Raw genomic sequence first — 17,421 nt, 5'->3', positions numbered from 1 at the left:
CATAAGTGTGCCACAATGCTTTGCCCACACCCATCAACAGTGGAGACAAGAGAAGTTTTCCAACTCAAAGTCATTGAAAGTCTACCATAGCTATGGAAGAGGTGACCAGTAATGCCTCTAGCTACAAGACTGCTCTCATTTGTTAGAGTGGGCTTTTACGAACCATTGCAGATATTTTGCTTAACTCAAAATGCCTAACAGGATGGAGTCTGGAACTTTTGTGCCTGTGGTATCACATGTATATGGCCTTTGGCTCCCCCAAGGGCTGTTATACATAAACATAAATCACCTGTCACTGAGTACACACACTCTTTTACTTTCTCATTATTTGTGTGTCTGCTTCTATGTGACCATTGGTCTTTTGGTGATATCATTTTCTTTGTCCAGAAATCATGCCAGGTACTGGTAAACATAGTTGAACAAGGTAAGCATAGACTTACCATTACCTAACATTGAATTCATGGATATTAAAATGGCATTTTGATGCAATATGATAATTCTAAGTGCAGGAATTACAAGATATAAAAGGACATTAAAGGGTCACCATGTCCAAATTTGGAGAATGTTTCAAAGAAAAAAGTGAAATTTAAGAAGTAGAGATTTTGTTATATGTATATTCAAATACCTTTCTTTATTTGATAAATATTCATATGTTAGAGTTTGCCAAATTGAAATAAAATGTGAGATATATATGTATTTTAAATATTCAAATAAGTACTAATGAGAAATTGGCTTGTATTAATATCAAAAACATTAATATATTTTAATCCAGTGCATATATACAATATATCATTTCTACATGTAATCAGTATTAAAATATTGATACATTTTTATATCCTAATATATGCAGTCTTCAGAGCAAAATACATTTTACTCTTTCAACCCATCTTAGTGCTCAATAGCCACTTACAATTACTTCCATACTCAATAGGTTCTAGGTAGGTTCTGTGATATTAGGAAACAGTGTTTCAATTCTGTGCAGAGAAGGTGATGTATCTTCTCTTACACAGCATAGGAAGGACTTAGAGAGAAAGAATATTCTGAGCAGCTAATTAATATAGGTTGAATCTCAGAGGTGAAAAACAGGTAAGGTCTAGAATAGACTTAAGTATCAGAGATAAGAAAAAGGAAAAGGAAAGCAATATATAAAAATACATTGCTAGAAGTCAGATGATAATGATCAATTAAGAAATAAGATCTGTAGGCATATTTTAGATATAAGGCCTGTTTGTTGTGAAGATCTCCCACTCTGTGGGCTATTTAACTTGCTTTCCATGTCCTTTTCCATACAGAAGCTCAGCAATTTAATGCAGTCCCATTTGTTCAAATTTTCTTTAATTTGTTGTGTTTCTGGATCTTTAAGAAAGTTTTGACCCATGCCAATGAGTCCTAGTGTACCTCTTATTCCTTCTTGTAAAGATTTGAGGGTATCTCCTTTTTCCTCAAGGTCATTGATCCATTTGGAAATATTTCTGGTGCAGGGTGACATATAAGGTTCATAGGTGCTTAATCAATTCTGTCAGCACCATTTGTCAAAAAGGCTGTCTTCCTTCCATCCTATTTTTTTGACTCCTTAATCAAAGATTAGGTGGCCATAGGACTGTGGGTTGATTCTGGGTCTTCAGTTCTATTCCACTGGTCCTCGGACCTATTCTTGTGCCACTACCAAGCTGTTTTGATTAATATAGCTCTGCAACAAAGTCTGAAGTTTGATATTGGTATTCCTTCAGTGCTGTTCTTTCTGCTAAGGACTGTTATTGCTATATGGGGTCTTTTATTATTCCACATGAATATTTGGATTGCTTCCTCTATTTACTTAAAGAATGACATTGGGATATTGATGGGTATTGCACTGAATTTGTAGAAGATCTTCACTAGCCATAAAACAGACAAGGGCCTCATATCTAAAATATACCGACAGCTCAAAAACTTGAATATCTCAAAAACAAATCCTCAAATAAACAAGCACCCCACTGAAAGGTGGAGTAAAGACTTTCTCTGGCCATGCAAGAAAGGCAAATCAAAACAACTTTGAGATTCCACCTCACTCCAGTTAGAAGAGCCAATATTAAGAAATCCAATAACAACAGATGTTGGTGAGCATGTGGCCAGGAGGGATTGCTACTACTGTTGGTGGGAGTGTAAACTAGTTCAACCACAATGGAAAGCAGTAGGGCGATTCCTCAAAAAACTAAGCATAGAGCTCCTCTTTGACCCCGCAATCCCACTCCGTGGCATTAACCCAAATGTCCAGAAACAAAAACATACTAAAGCCACTAGTACAGCAATGTTCATTGCAGCACTATTTATCAGAGTAAAGATATGGAACCAACCCAGATGCCCCTCAGTACAGGAATGGCTCACAAAGATGTGGTACTTCTACACAGTGGAATTCTATGCTGCCTTCAGAAAGAATGATATTGCCCCATTTGTAAGGAAATGGAAAGACTTGGAAAATATTATACTAAATGAAGTAATCCAGACCCAAAGGAACATAGGCTCTATGGTTTTCCTTATTTGTAATAATTAGTACACATTTAGGATTCTCCGAGCAGAGGATCATGAAACTTCAAAACCTATGTACATACAGTCATGTAAGATGAGACTAAATGAAATGAACTTAAGGTTTTGGAAACAAGAGGTTTGTCTTTGTGATTGTTGTTTTTAATGTACATGTGAAGTTATTTCTTTTTTCTTTTTATTACACTTATGGTTAATATCTTATGGTTACTGTACCTGACTTTGTTACTTGGTGTACTGTATATAACTTATTCGTTTATTTAAGTAGGGAAGCGAAGGGTAAAAGCAAGATGATTGGGAGGGGGTGGGGAAAGGAAATGGGACAAAAACATGAGAAGGTGTATCAAAGTTCAAGAAGTAAGGTACCCATTACCTGATGAATGTAATTGTAACCCCTCTATACATTATCCTGACAATGTAAACAGGAATCTCTGGAAAAAAGAATTGAAGAAGACCCTAGACGATAGACGATGAAAAGACCTCCCATATTCATGAATAAGCAGAATTAATGTTAAAATGGCTATACTACAGATTCAAAGTAATTCTCATCAGAATTCTAATATTCTTCACAGAAATTTAAAGGATGCATGTTTTCTGTTATATATGGAAGCTAGATTTAGCTTACAATTTATAAATAAATATGTTGGGAGGTATGCAAATATATGGCCCAGTTAATTGCTGAGCTATTTTAGATTCAAGAACTCAAATACCTCAGCCAGAGACTCTGCTGCTGCATGAGCGCAACCGGGAGCATCTGAGTAATAGCTCATCGAGACTACAATTAAAAATGGTCTCTAACAAAACTATGTTGCAAAAAATGGGAAAGAAACAGAACAGAAAGAGTAAAAATGTTGAAGAAGCAGAGCCTGAAGAATTTGTTGTGGAAAAAGTACTGGCCCAACATGTAGTGAATGGGAAGGTGGAATATTTCCTGAAGTGGAAGGGATTTACAGATGCTGATGACACTTGGGAACCCGAAGAAATTTAGATTGCCCAGAGTTAATTGAAGCATTTCTTAACTCTCAAAAAGCTGGTAACGAAGAGGATGGTACAAAAAGAAAATCTTTATCAGTGAATCTGATGACAGCAAATCAAAGAAAAAAAGAGATACTGCTGACAAACAAAGGGGCTTTGCTAGAGGTCTAGATCCTGAACGAATAATTGGTGCCACAGATAGCAGTGGAGAATTGATATTTCTCATGAAATGGAAAGATTCAGATGAAGCTGACTTGGTGCTGGCAAAAGAGGCAAATATGAAGTGTCCTCAGATTGTAATTACTTCTTATGAAGAGAGACTAACTTGGCATTCTTGTCAAGAAGATGAAGCTCAATAAGTGTTTGCATTGTTTATATATATATATATATATATATATATAATCTGAGTCTTGCTTTTTGAATTAATAGTGTGAAACAACTACTTGAAATGAAAATTAAGTTTGATATGTTGGTTTTGAAAGTAGCATTGGGAGCTGTTGGGTTGTTTTTTTTTCCCCCTCAATAGCACTGGTTACTTTGAACAAATATAATTAAGGCTTTCTTTAGTTGCTTCCTTTATCAGAAAATAATATTTAATACCATGGTATATTTCCTCTATATTCAGGAACAGGTTGGTTTGGTTTTTTTTTTATTAGGGATGTATCACTGTGTTACATCGCTGGCCCTTGTTTTATTTTGTTATTATTTAAGACAGGGTCTCTAGGCAGCTCAGGCTGCCCTTGAACTTACTAGGTAGCCAGGCTAGCCTCAACTTTAGGTCCTCCTGCCTCTGCCATAGATAGCAAATACAATACGTTTGCAAAATATCTTGAAAGGAAAGTATCTCTATCAACAGCTTCCCTCACCCAGATGAGACAATTAAGATAAAATTTGATTTTCTGTAATGAGCATTCCTTTACAGAATATGAGAATCTGTATACTAAAAGCACATAGATCATGATGATTCATCCATTCAAATCATGCCATTTGTAGGAAATAAATGGTACTAGATACTACCATGTTAAATAAAAGAAGCCAGATCAAGGAAAATGAGAATTATGTTACCTATCCAATTTGAAATGTAGAATAAAAGGCTATCGTATGATCATACACTAACCTGTGTATAGATCCAAAAGAAATGATACCAGCATACTAAAATGTTATCTGCATCCCATGTTTTTGTTATACTATTCATAATGATTATGAAACAAAATCACCTATATGTTAAATGAATGGATAATAAAATGAGGCATGTATACACAGTGATATACAGCTATAAAGAGAATTGCCACCACCATTTGCAGGAAAATAGAAGGAGCTATATGACATAGTTAAATTAAGTAAGCCAGTCTCAGAAAGACAAGCATCATATACTCCCTATGAAATATATGAACTGCAAAAGGTCAATCTGAAGAAAGGTGAGGAATTATGGGAAATGTATATGATTGTTGAGTAATGTATGCTTGTGTGAAAAAGTGATTAAAGCAATATGTACCATTAATCTGTTAATAAATATGAAGGATTTCATAAGATATTCTCTGCTGTACATCAAATGGTCTTTAACAAATATTTTTACAGTATTTCATTCATAGCCATATTTTAAGATAACAAACTCATAAAATATAAGAATTGAAATCAAATAATATCTTCTCTGAACAAACTCCAATCAAATTAGGAGTAATCAGGGAAAACAACAAGCAAATGTCATGAAAATTAACAATCCTCTCCTAAAGAATCCATTAGTCAAAGAAAAAGATATTTTTTTAATGAGAACCTATAAACCTGAGCACAAAATAAAACAAAAACATAATGTTACATTTTATGAGACATAGTTAAAGCAGTACTAAGACTACTAAGAGGGAAAGTTTTAGGATGCAAGACACCAGTGATACAAGATATTATGTTGGAAACGAACTTTACAACTTGGTGGAGAATCTGGCATAAGGATATTAGGAGAAAATGTGGAAAGGGGTAATAATTTTTGAGTAGAATTCTACTCACTTCCAAAAGAAATATCTACATTACCTTACTTAAAAAAAAATTAACTTTGTAGATAGCCCTTGGCAAGACTGTCATTTTCACGATGTTGATTCTTCCAATCCAGGAGCATGGGAGGTTTTCCATTTTCTTAGTTCTGCTTTAATTTCCTTTTTCAGGGTTTTAAAGTTTTCATTAAAAAGGTCCTTTACATTCTTAGTTAAGCTAATTCCTAGTTACTTTATTTTCTGAGGCTATTGCAAAAGGAGTTGCTTTCCTGATTGTTGCCTCGTTCCTCTCACTGTTGGCATAGAGGAAGGCAGTTGATTTTTTAGGGTGAATTTTATAGCCTGCTACCCTTCCAAAGTTTTCAATCAGCTCAAGGAGCTTGGGGTAGAGTCTATAAGAATCTTTAAATACAGAATCATGTCATCTGAGAAGAGGGAATGTTTTACTTCCTCTTTCCCTATTTGGATCCCCTTTATGCTTGCTTCTTGCCTTATTTCACTGGCTAGGAATTTTAATACTATGTTAAAGAGGAGTGGACAGAGTGGGCATCCTGATTTTAGAGGGAATGGCTTTAACTTTTCGCCATTAAGTATAATACTAGCTGTGGGTTTGTCATACACAGCCTTTATTATATTGAGGAATGTTCCATGGATTCCTAGTTTCTCCAGGGCTTTTAACATAAACGGGTGTTGGATCTTGTCAAAGGACTTTTCCACATCTATTGAGACAATCATGTGATTTTTGTCCTTGCTCCTGTTGATGTGTTGAATTATATTAATTGATTTGCGTAAGCTTTGCCTCCCTATGATGAATCCTGTTGGATCATAGTGTATAATTTTTTTGATAAGTTGTTGTAGACGGTTGGCCAGTATTTTGTTGAGAAGTTTTGCACCGCTATTCATCTAAGAAATAGGTCTAAAGTTCTCTTTCTTTGATGAATCTGTTTGGTTTGGGGATGAGGGTTATACTGGCTTCATAGAATGAGTTTGGTAAAGAACCTTCATTTTCAATTTCGTTGAAGAGCTTGAGGAGTATTGGTGTGAGCTCTGCTTTGAAGACCTTATAGAATTCAGCTGTGAATCCATCTGGCCCTGGGCTTTTCTTAGGTGGAAGGTCTATTATTGCCATTTCTATTTCAGTGCTCAAAATAGGTCTGTTTAGTTGGAATAGTTCTTCTTTATTCAGTGAGGGTATGTTAATATTGGCTAGGAATTCATCTACTTCTTCTAGATTCTCAAATTTGTTGTGTAAAGGTTTGAGAAGTATTCCCTCATGATACTCTGGACCTTGGTAATTTCTGCCGTGATATTACTGTTTTCGTCTGCGATTTTGTTTATTTCGGTATGCTCTCTTCTTTTGATGGCAAGATCTGCTAAGGATTTGTCAATTTTGTTAATTATTTCAAAGAACCAACTCCTTGTTTTGTTGATTCTTTTATAGTATTCAATGCAATACCCATCAATATCCCAATGTCATTCTTTAAAGAAATGGAAGAGACAATCCAAAATTTCATATGGAATAATAAAAGACCCTGTATCACAAAAACACTTCTTAGCAGAAAGAACAGCACAGGAGGAATTTCAGTACCAAACTTTAGACTCTATTACAGAGCTATAATTTTCAAAACAGCTTGTACTGGCACAAGAACAGGCCTGAAGACCAATGGAATAGAACTGAGGACCCAGATATTAAACCACAGACCTATGGCCACCTAATCTTTGACAAGGGAGCCAAAAAAATAGAATGGAAGAAAGACAGCCTCTTCAACAAGTTGTGCTGGCAGAACTGGTTAAGCACATGCAGAAAACTAAAGTTGGATACTTCTTTGTCACCCTGCACTAGAATTAACTCCAAATGGATCAAAGACCTGGAGGTAAATCTGACACACTGAAAACTTTACAAGAAGGAATAGGAGATACACTAGGCCTCCTTGGCACAGGTCAAAACTTCCTTAATAAGGACCAAGAATCACAACAAATCAGAGAAAGGCTGGATAAGTGGGACTGCATTAAACTGCAGAGCTTTTGTATGGCAAAGGACATAGCTAGTAAATTAATTAGGAAGCCTACAGAGTGGGAGAAGATCTTTACCAACCATACAATGGACAAAGGCCTAATATCTAAAATATATCAACAGCTCAAAAAATGACATCACTCCAAAACTAATCTCCAAAGTAACAACCATCCCATTAAAAGGTGGGCCAAAGACTTAAAGAGAGTTTTCTCTGAAGAAGAAACAAAAATGGCCTATAGACACATGAAGAAATGCTCCACATCTCTGGTCATAAAAGAAATGCAAATCAAAACAACTCTAAGATTCCACCTCACTCCAGTTAGAATGGCCAGGATCAAGAAAACTAATAACAACAGATGCTGGAGGGGATGTGGCCAGGAGGGATCACTACTACACTGTTGGGGGGAGTGCAAACTCATTCAACCACTATGGAAAGCAGTATGGCAGTCCCTCAAAAGGCTAAACATAGAGCTCCCCTATGACCCAGCAATTCCACTACTTGGCATTTACCCAACCATCCAGAATCTAGGGCATACTAAATCCACTAGCACAACAATGTTCATTGCAGCATTATTCACCATAGCAAAGATATGGAACCAACCTAGATGTCCCTTCGTTGATGAGTGGATCAACAAGATATGGTATTTGTACACACTGGAATTATATGCTGCTGTCAGAAAAAATGACATCGACCCATTTGTTAGGAAATGGAAAGACTTAGAAAAAAATCATATTAAGTGAAGTAATCCAGACTCAAAGGGACTTAGGCTCAATGGCTTCCCTCATTTGACGTATCAGTAGACACCTTGGGCTCTACTAGCAGAAATTTGCAATAGAGCAAAACCTTGATACATAAGGCCATATAGTATGAAGCTAATTGAAAGGACCTCAAGGATATTGAAACAAATGCCAGATAATGAATGATTGTTGTCTTTAATATACTAAGTTATCTCTCATCTCTTTGCTGTCACTTGGTTATATCATATTGTTACAGTATCTCACTTTGTCATCTGATATATTGGATATATTTGTATTTGGTTATTTGAAATTAGATATGGAAGTGGGGAAAACCAAGGTGGGGGGGTGAGGGGGAGGGTAATGGGGACCAAGACATGTGAACGGGTATCAATGTATGTGAATTAATGCACCTTCTATCTGGCAAATATCATGTAACCCTTTTATTAGTTACAATTAAAATATTTTAAAAAATTTAACTTTATTTTCAAGGTGATATATAGAGGGGTTACAGTTACATATGTAAGGTAATGACTACATTTTTGTCAAACATTGTTGATTTCTCCCTTGTTTTTCTCACACTTTTCCTTCCCTTCACCACACATGCTCTAAAGATTATTTACAACATACTGTCTTATGAGGATGACTGTTCCACTGGGTCACCCTTTGACCTCCATATCCCCCTGCTGTTGTTCCTCTTCCCTTTCTCAGATCAGATAAATATATATACAATACACAGGGTACCAAAATCAAATACAGTGACAAGAGGGAGTAAGCCAAAAGAAAAAGAAAGAAAAAAGAAATACCTTAACACAGTGAATTAAAAACAACAAGAACAAAGAAAAATATCTCATTTCCATATATTGGACTTTCATTTTAATTAGCATTATATGTGCCTATGTACCTAGTGATTGAACTATTGCGATCCACTCCTAGGACTATCCTAGACATATGTTAATTTATTACAAATAAATGAAACTACAGAGCCTAGTTTCCTTGGGCCTAGCTTATTTTACTTAATGTTATTTTTCCAACTCTTTCTCTTTCCTTATGAATAAAGCAATATCATCTTTCTGTTGGAAGAATAGAATTCCATTCTATATACATCCATTCATCTACTGAAAGCATCTGAGTTTCATATCTAAGTTATGATAAATGATGCTGCAGCGAACATGGTGCTGGTAGCTTTAGTATGGCCTTGTTTGTAATCATTTGAGTAAATGCCCAGGAATGGGCTTGCTGAGTAATAGGGGAGCTCAAGGCTTATTCTTTTGAGGAACCTCCACACTACTTACCAGAGTGGCAGAACTAGTTTACATTCCCACCAACAGTGTAGTAGCTTTACCTTCTGGCCACATTCCCACCAGCATCTCTCAGTATTGAATTTCTTGATAATGGCCATTCTAAATGGGGTAAGATGGAATCTCAATGTTGTTTTGATCTGCGTTTCTTTTATGGCCAAGAGATGCTGAGCATTTCCTCATGTGCCTGTTGCTCATTCCTATTTCCTTCTCAGAGAACTCACTGTTTGCATCTTTAGCATACTTGTTAATAGGGCAGTTATTTCTTTGAGGATTTGTTTTGTGGGGATTTAATATTTTGAGTTCTAAATATATTTTAGATATGAGATGCCGTGTCTATTGCATGGTTAGTGAAGATCTTCTCCCAATTTATGAGCTTTCTATTTATCTTGCTAGCCATGTACTCTGCCATGAAGTTTAATGTACTTTTATTTATGCAACCTTTCTTTGGTTTGTTGTGTTTTGGAGTCTTTATTTAGAACAAAAATGGAAATACTCCCAAAGGCTGTCTACAAATTCAATACAATACTCATCAATATCCATCAATAAAAGAAACAATCCAAAATTCATATGTCAATAATAAATGACCCTGAATGGCGAAAACAATCCTTAGCAGAAAAAATAGTGCTGGAGGAATATCAATACCAAACTTCAAATTCTATTACAAAGCCATAGTACTGACACAGCTTGGTACTGACACAAGAATGGGCCTGAGGACTAATGGAATAGAACTGAAGACCCAGAAATGAATTTTCCAACCTCTGGCCAGCTAATCATTGATAAGGGTGCCAAAAATTGAATGGAAAAAAAATCCAGCTTCTTCAACAAATGGTGCCAGCAGAACTGGTTAAACACCTGTAGAAAACTAAAGTTAGATAAACTTGCACCAGAATAAATTTCAAATGGATGAAAGATTTCAAGGTAAAAAAAGATATCCTGAAAACATGGCAAGAAGGAATAGGAGAAACACTAGGGTTCCATAGCATTACCTTACTTTTGTAACTACAAGCCCCCCTGTTCATCACCTTTACACTAAATAAAAGAAGAAAATGTAAAAAAAATTATACATTTCCTTAATTTTATAAGTATAACCCCTCCATACATCACTTTTACAGTTAAAAAAAATCCAAAAAAGGAAAAAGAAAGATAAATGATAAAAATAAATAAAAATTTAGCATAAAGTAAATTTTCCACGTTTTTTTCTTTTGTTTTTCTTAATCATTTTATTCTTACTTCCTAGATAAAATTATTAGCAGTATTTATTAAACTATTTTAAAATACAAACACAATGATAGGAACCTATAGGAAATTTGGAAAAATAGAGAACAAAGATGAAAAAATTAGGAAAGAAATACCAAACTCAAATAAATTAGGAAGACCTAATTGCAAAATTCAGAATTGGTGAAATTCTCACTAAAATGGATCAAAAACTGGTCCTTCAGGAAAAAGTAAAATGACAAACAGCTAAAGCTGTGGCAGAAATTTAAAAGAGGCACCCACATCAGAAATAAATATTACTTTTTCCTCTTAAATGCACCAAATATTAAGAAATAGACCAATTGCTCCAAATTCACAAAATGATAAAAAATTCAGCCAACTTCAAGAAGGTGGCTGCTAACGACAAGTATGATATTTAAGATGGAGCTGCGGGGAAGAGTCCTCACCTGCAGATTTCTTAATCTGTATTTTAGGATAATCTATATTTTAGATATAGATTGTAAATGAGATTGTAGACACAGTACTAAAGACATTATTAGAAGTGAGTTTATAGAGCTCAATCTTGCCCAAAAGAAAAGGAAGTTGAAAGGTCTCATTCTTTAAACTGATTCTAAAATACATGTAGAAGAAAAAGAGATCACCAGAATGAGTAAAGAGTAGGTTCGTACTGACAGATAACATGTTCTGAAAAGCTTCAGTTCTCCTATTGATAAAGGGTGTATGTGGGCCTTCCCTCTTCCTTTTAAAATGGCAAGCACTAAAGGGCTTGGGAGTACAGTATAGAGTAAACTGGAACCATGTTACTAATTGAGAAGAATTTTCCTGGTAATTCACAGGAAAAAATGACAAGATTTAATGATCACAGCATCTTAGGTACAAACAAGCTTTCTGGTTTCCCAAGTTATCCCCTCAGTAAATCCTTCTTTCCTCCTTTCCCACTCAACTTAGATTTGTGCTACATTTAAAAAAAATCAAGCAGTTTCTAGGATATTATTTTCTACCCAGATTCAACTGAAGTAATCTTATCCTTTGAGATTTTACTAAAATTTATTTGCCTCCCATGCTCTCTGTTCTATAGTAACTCATTTGCCTTCCTCACAGTTTCTGCAAGTTGGCAGGGATTTACAGCTTCCTTATTGCATTTATCTCTAGGTCTTCACTTAGCGTCTGCTGAAGCTTGATGGCCCCAGGAAGACTCATCTTTCTTTATGCTGCACTGATCCAGCCATAGAATGCAGCTCCTTTTCTTTGACATTACCATAAACCAGTTGCAAGGCAAATATGAGTGTGTCTGCATAAAGCTGACTTTACTGAAGCTTTGAAATTAGAGAGACCTTTATATTACAGAAAAACAAATAAGTTGAACTGCCTGTTAAACATACCTTTTCCTTTAAGCCAGGTAGGATTATCACTTTGGTGAGTAAGGTTGTTCCTACCCTTGATCTCTACTAGATTGCCTAGTGCTCTTCTTCTAGAAGATTCCATACCTTCTGAGCTTTTTTATTTTTTTATATCACCTTCTAGGGCTTCCCTACCCACAAAGCCCATCCTACTCTCTCACTCACGGTGTGGTACAAAGCCCAGCAATCATGGTCTGCTTAGATATTTACTCAGCAACACAGAATGATTAATAAGGCTGGCCAATATCTTCCCTCAATGTGCAGTTGTAAATTAAGGAAAAAATTATAGGGACTTTACTTTCTTAGTGATAAGATTTGAGCTGCCATAGCTTTAGAAATTGTCAGTGGAGGTCAGTTTTCAAGTCAAGATTCTTGGTTCTGAGTGGAAAGGTACCAATTGTTTGCTTGCATAGTGACTTGTGGATGTGACAAGATTCAGGTATTGGAAAAGCCTGTAGATAAGCAGGATAGATTGGACGGCAGCTGAGCTGTCAAGAGAGGGGAAGAATGGACCACAATAAAATGATAAAAATGGGGGCTAGGAGTTTAGCCTAGTGGTACAGTGCTTGCCTAGCATACACGAGGACCCGGGTTCGATTTCTCAGTACCACATACATTGAAAAAAGCCAGAAATGGTGTTGTGGCTCATGGTAGAGCTCTAGCCTTGAGAAAGCCCAAGGACAGTGCCCAGGCCCTGAGTTCAAGGTCCAGGACTGGCAAAAATAAAAACAAATACAATGATGGAATGGATAGTAACTACTAACCATGTAAATGTGAGTAAGCACAAAAGCATTCTCAGGCCTGGAGTTTGGCCTAGTGGTTGAAGTGCTTGCCTAGCATGCACGAAGACCCAGGTTCGATTCCACCGTACCACATACATAGAAAAAAGCTGGAAGTGGTGCTGAGGCTCAAGTGGTAGAGCTCTAGCCTTGAGAGAGCCCAAGGACAGTGCTCAGGCCCTGAGCTCAAGCCCAGGACTGGCAAAAAAAAAAAGCATTCTCATTATAGCTACAGAAGAAAAATGGTCTGGGAGGGAAACAACATAAAGCCCACTCTTAAAATTCATAACAACCTCAGAAGGTACATGGCCATGAATTACCCAGTAGAAAATAATGCAACTGAGTTGTTGTCCAGGAGACAATGTGAGCCTTATATTTCTCAGCCAGGCATGGAGTTACGAGAAGGAAACCCCATGAGCTAAATATAACATTGTCTGTTGCAATTTCAGTGAGCATGCTGGTAATCCTACTGACAACACATCTAGCAAGACCATCAGTATAGTCTGACGTTTGCTATGTTTCCTGTCTCCGAGTGAGCATGATTCTCACACTTAACTGCCATGCTCCAACATCTCATAACTACACTTTTGGCTCCAAATAACAAATTTCCTCTCTTATAAACAAATAGAATTTGATTGAAAGCCTGAAAATTACCTCAACTTTTCATTCAATTGGAGTGATGTTATCATACTGTGTTCTCAGTGAGTATTCCATAGCACTACGAAATGCAGAACCCCAATCTCCATTACTTAAAGTGAGCTGGGTCAGGAAAATGGCAGTTCCAGGCTAGGAGAAATAGCAAGAGTCGAGAGCAAATAACTTGTTCAATCTGCACTACTAACATTTAGGACTATATTATTCATTGCTATGGGACACAGAAGGACTATTCTGTGCATTGTAAATTATCAGTAACATACACACTCCTGAACATAAAAAAATGGGCTGAGACATTGCCAAATGTAATGGCAAAACTGCTGCTGGTGAAAATCTCTGCTCTGTTCCTGGTAAGAATATCTATCCCAGGTATCACACAATATGAACACACAACATGAAAGAAGCAGACACTACAGTCTTTTAAAACATCAACAAATAATCCATCCTATCAATATTTGATGATTGTCTTTATTCTACAGATGTAATTTAAGATAATCTAATTAAAAGAATAAATTAAAAGAACAATGATTATTTATTATACAAATTGTTTTTAAAATAACACAGTTTGGCACTGCCTTTGGTAAATAAATATATATGGAATATATAAACTAAATGTATGTATGTGCATGTGTGCATTCCAGAAGCATGCTGAGGGAATTAATAATACTATAAAGGTAAGATCATTTGGGGTTGGGTACCAGTGGCTTAGGTGTATAATCCTAGCTACTCAGGAGGTTCAAATCTGAGGGTCTTAATACAAAGCCTGTCTCCAATTAAATGTCAAAAAAAGCAAATAGTGGAACCGTAATAGAGTAATAGAGTTCTAGTCTTGAGTAAAAACATTCAGAAGCTGCAGTCATGCCCTGAGTATAAGTCCCAGGACCAGCAGAGGAAAAAAGCCCATAATAAAATTATTAGTGAAGATATGCTGTTGAGAAAATGGATTTTGTTAGAACATTCTGAATATCTAAACATACAGTATCATCTACTCATCTCCCTAATTACTTGTTAATATAATTTTACAGATAGAAAACTGGCTAAAGCATATTAGTTCCTGATATTTAATAGTCATATTTTGTTTTCAGAAGATAAGCTGTTACATTAGACTCTCATTACTAGTTCAGATCCTTTCCAAAGTCATTTTGGGACAATAATTGAGAGCTAAAAAAAATCAAAATGAAGAATGACAAGATTAGTTGTGGCCTCAGAAGAACCAAGATTCTGGTAGCAATAAAATCTAAGTCCCAGTGCCCCAAAAGCTTGAATCTGTAATCCACAATCCATATCCTGAGCTTAGCAAGAATGAGAGTGGTACAAGTTTATGTAATGTTGAAAAGTACAACTAAGACATTAAAGTCAGTAGATCCAAAGAGCAGAAGATATAGTTCAGCTTGAATTGGTATCTCTTTAAACTCACCAGAAATACAGTTTATAAAAACTGAGTTCAGTCAAAGCTTAGGAGGCTGATAAATTTTTTACCTCCCTACCCCAAATGTCCTTGTCTGACTTAGGGACTAAGAAGAAATGAAACATCTGACAGTTCAGAAGCCACACCTACGTCTACTGGAAAGAGAAAACTAGTTTTACATATAGTTCTATATCCCACAGTACCATTATTTATCTTTTTATTTACTTATTTATTTAGATCTTCCAGTATGTGGTGCTAGGATTTAAACTCATGCTTTTGTCCTTGCAGGGCAACTATTCCAACTTCACCCATTCCAGTAGCCCTACTATATTTTAAATAGTCCCTCAAGCATTTTGCCTGGGACTGGCCTTAGTTACCAAGGCCCTAAGTAGCTAGACATGTATCACCATGCCCATTTTGTTTTCATTAACTTTTTGCCCAGACTGGCCTTGGATTCAGGCATGAACCACTTGGTTCAGTGGTTCTTTTATTTTCCCCCAGTCCTGGGCTTGAACTCAGGGCCTGAGCACTGCGAATCTGGGTTTTCGTGCATGCTACACAAGAGCTCTACCACTAGGCCAAACTCCTAGCCCAGCCCAAATAATTCTTATCTCCAACAAACCGACAAAATGCTGAAAGTAGGGATGCTGCTCAAGTGCTAGAATGCTAGCCTTGAGTGAAAATGGCATTAGCACAAATACCTGAGATTAAGCCACAGTATTGGCACACACACACACACACACACACACACGCACACGCACACACAGAAATATAAATTTTTTCATAACTTTCTATAAGAAGCACACAGGGTCTGGGATCATAGCCTAGTGGTGGAGTGCTCACCTAGCATGCATGAAGCCCTGTGTTCAATTCCTCAGTACCACACACTCAGAAAAAAGCCAGAAGTGGTGATGTGGCTCAAGTGGCAGAGCTCTAGCCTTAAGCAAAAAGTGTCCAAGGACAGTGCTCAGGCCCTGAGTTCAAGCCCTAGGACTGGCAAAAAAAAGAAAGCAGACAATGGACTAGGAATGGTATCTAATTAAAGTCATATGTAGCTAGAATCCATATATAGATTTATGTAGAAGCATTTGTTCCAACGATTTCTTGTATTGGGCTTACTAATCATTCTGGATAAATTAGATTTATATTGGTTCTTTGATTTTTGTTTGTTTGAAAGGTAACTCTGCATAGGCATTATACACCATTTGGCAATTGTTCTTTGAATATCATACTTCAGAATTTTTCATAATTTATGTTTGGATATGACTCAAAAACAGTATTTAGTGGCAGGTGTTTGTTGGATAGATCAAGATAACCCTGTGAATTTGGCCAAAGTATTGATTAATATGAGGAAAAAAGTTATAAAGAACAAGATTATGATCATATGCAACAAATATCTCCATCTTCAAACCCATGGTGCTTTGTCAATTGAAAAGGATATGAATTTCTTCTTCATAAGTCTAGAATTATTCTTCATAAGTCTTCTTTTATAAATCTATAGGACTTATAAAAATAGGTTAGTATTTAATTGCCTACAGGCCAAATCTAGCTTCAGATGTGTTGTTGTGTCTTAAAGTGTCGGCCTACAAAAAGTAAAAGAATTTAAATCAAGATATTCCTTGAAAATTCCAAATTCTATTTTGTTCAAAACATTGGAATCTCTGACCAGTGTTTCTTCAAGGAAACAATAAATGCAAGTCAAAAAATGTAATATTTCTCAGGTAAGCAGAGTATCTACCACTATGTACCCAAACTGTGAGCAGATGCCAGACATCATTTACCATGTCAAATGAACTTTTTAATTTGAATATAATGATTGCTTAACTTGGAAATGGCCTTCCAAGCTTCTGAAGGCATTTCAACTTTCTGAGTTAGAATTAGAAGCCACTAGTAACAACAGACACAGAATGATCACCAGCTCTTAGGGATGGTCTTTAATCTGACTGATAAAAAGCAAGCATGTTGCCACTGAAGAAGGCAAATTGTACTGGGATGTCCTCTTGGCAGAAACTCTACTGAGGGGATTAATGCACTGGGTGAGAATCTTTTCAATACCTCCCTCGAGTCTCTACAGATTTTAAACTATGATCTAAAAGAATACATTCATGCATTTATATTCATAAATATGAGAGTAGGGTTGAAGCAAAATGAACATTTGGTATGCAAAATATGCTATGATTTCTCAAGTTTTCCACATATAAAATTCATGATGGGTGGAATTTTTCTTTATTTGGGAACAATGCTATTTTATTTTATTTTTAATTGTATTTTATTGTCGGGGTATTGTATAGAGGGGTTACAGTTACATTTGACAGGTAGTAGGTGCATTACTTCTCAAACATTGATACTCCTAATGCTATTTTAATCTATTGGCATTCATTATTATCTGATTATCTAATCAAGTAGATGATATAGCAGTCATGGCACTCAGA

At 36.0% G+C, this 17,421-nt stretch overlaps 1 pseudogene; it reads left to right on the top strand.

Annotated features, from left to right (window-relative positions):
- Window positions 1–3,307: 3,307 nt before the first annotated feature.
- Window positions 3,308–3,854, top strand: LOC150050011 (chromobox protein homolog 3 pseudogene; annotated as a pseudogene).
- The last annotated feature ends 13,567 nt before the right edge of the window (window positions 3,855–17,421 follow it).

The sequence above is a fragment of the Megascapheus bottae genome, chromosome 18 (assembly GCF_031878675.1).
Source record: "Megascapheus bottae isolate mThoBot1 chromosome 18, mThoBot2.hap1, whole genome shotgun sequence".
Lineage (NCBI taxonomy): Eukaryota > Metazoa > Chordata > Mammalia > Rodentia > Geomyidae > Megascapheus > Megascapheus bottae.
The sequence above is the reverse complement of the archived record's forward strand: the minus strand, read 5'-3'. Positions and strand labels throughout refer to the sequence as shown.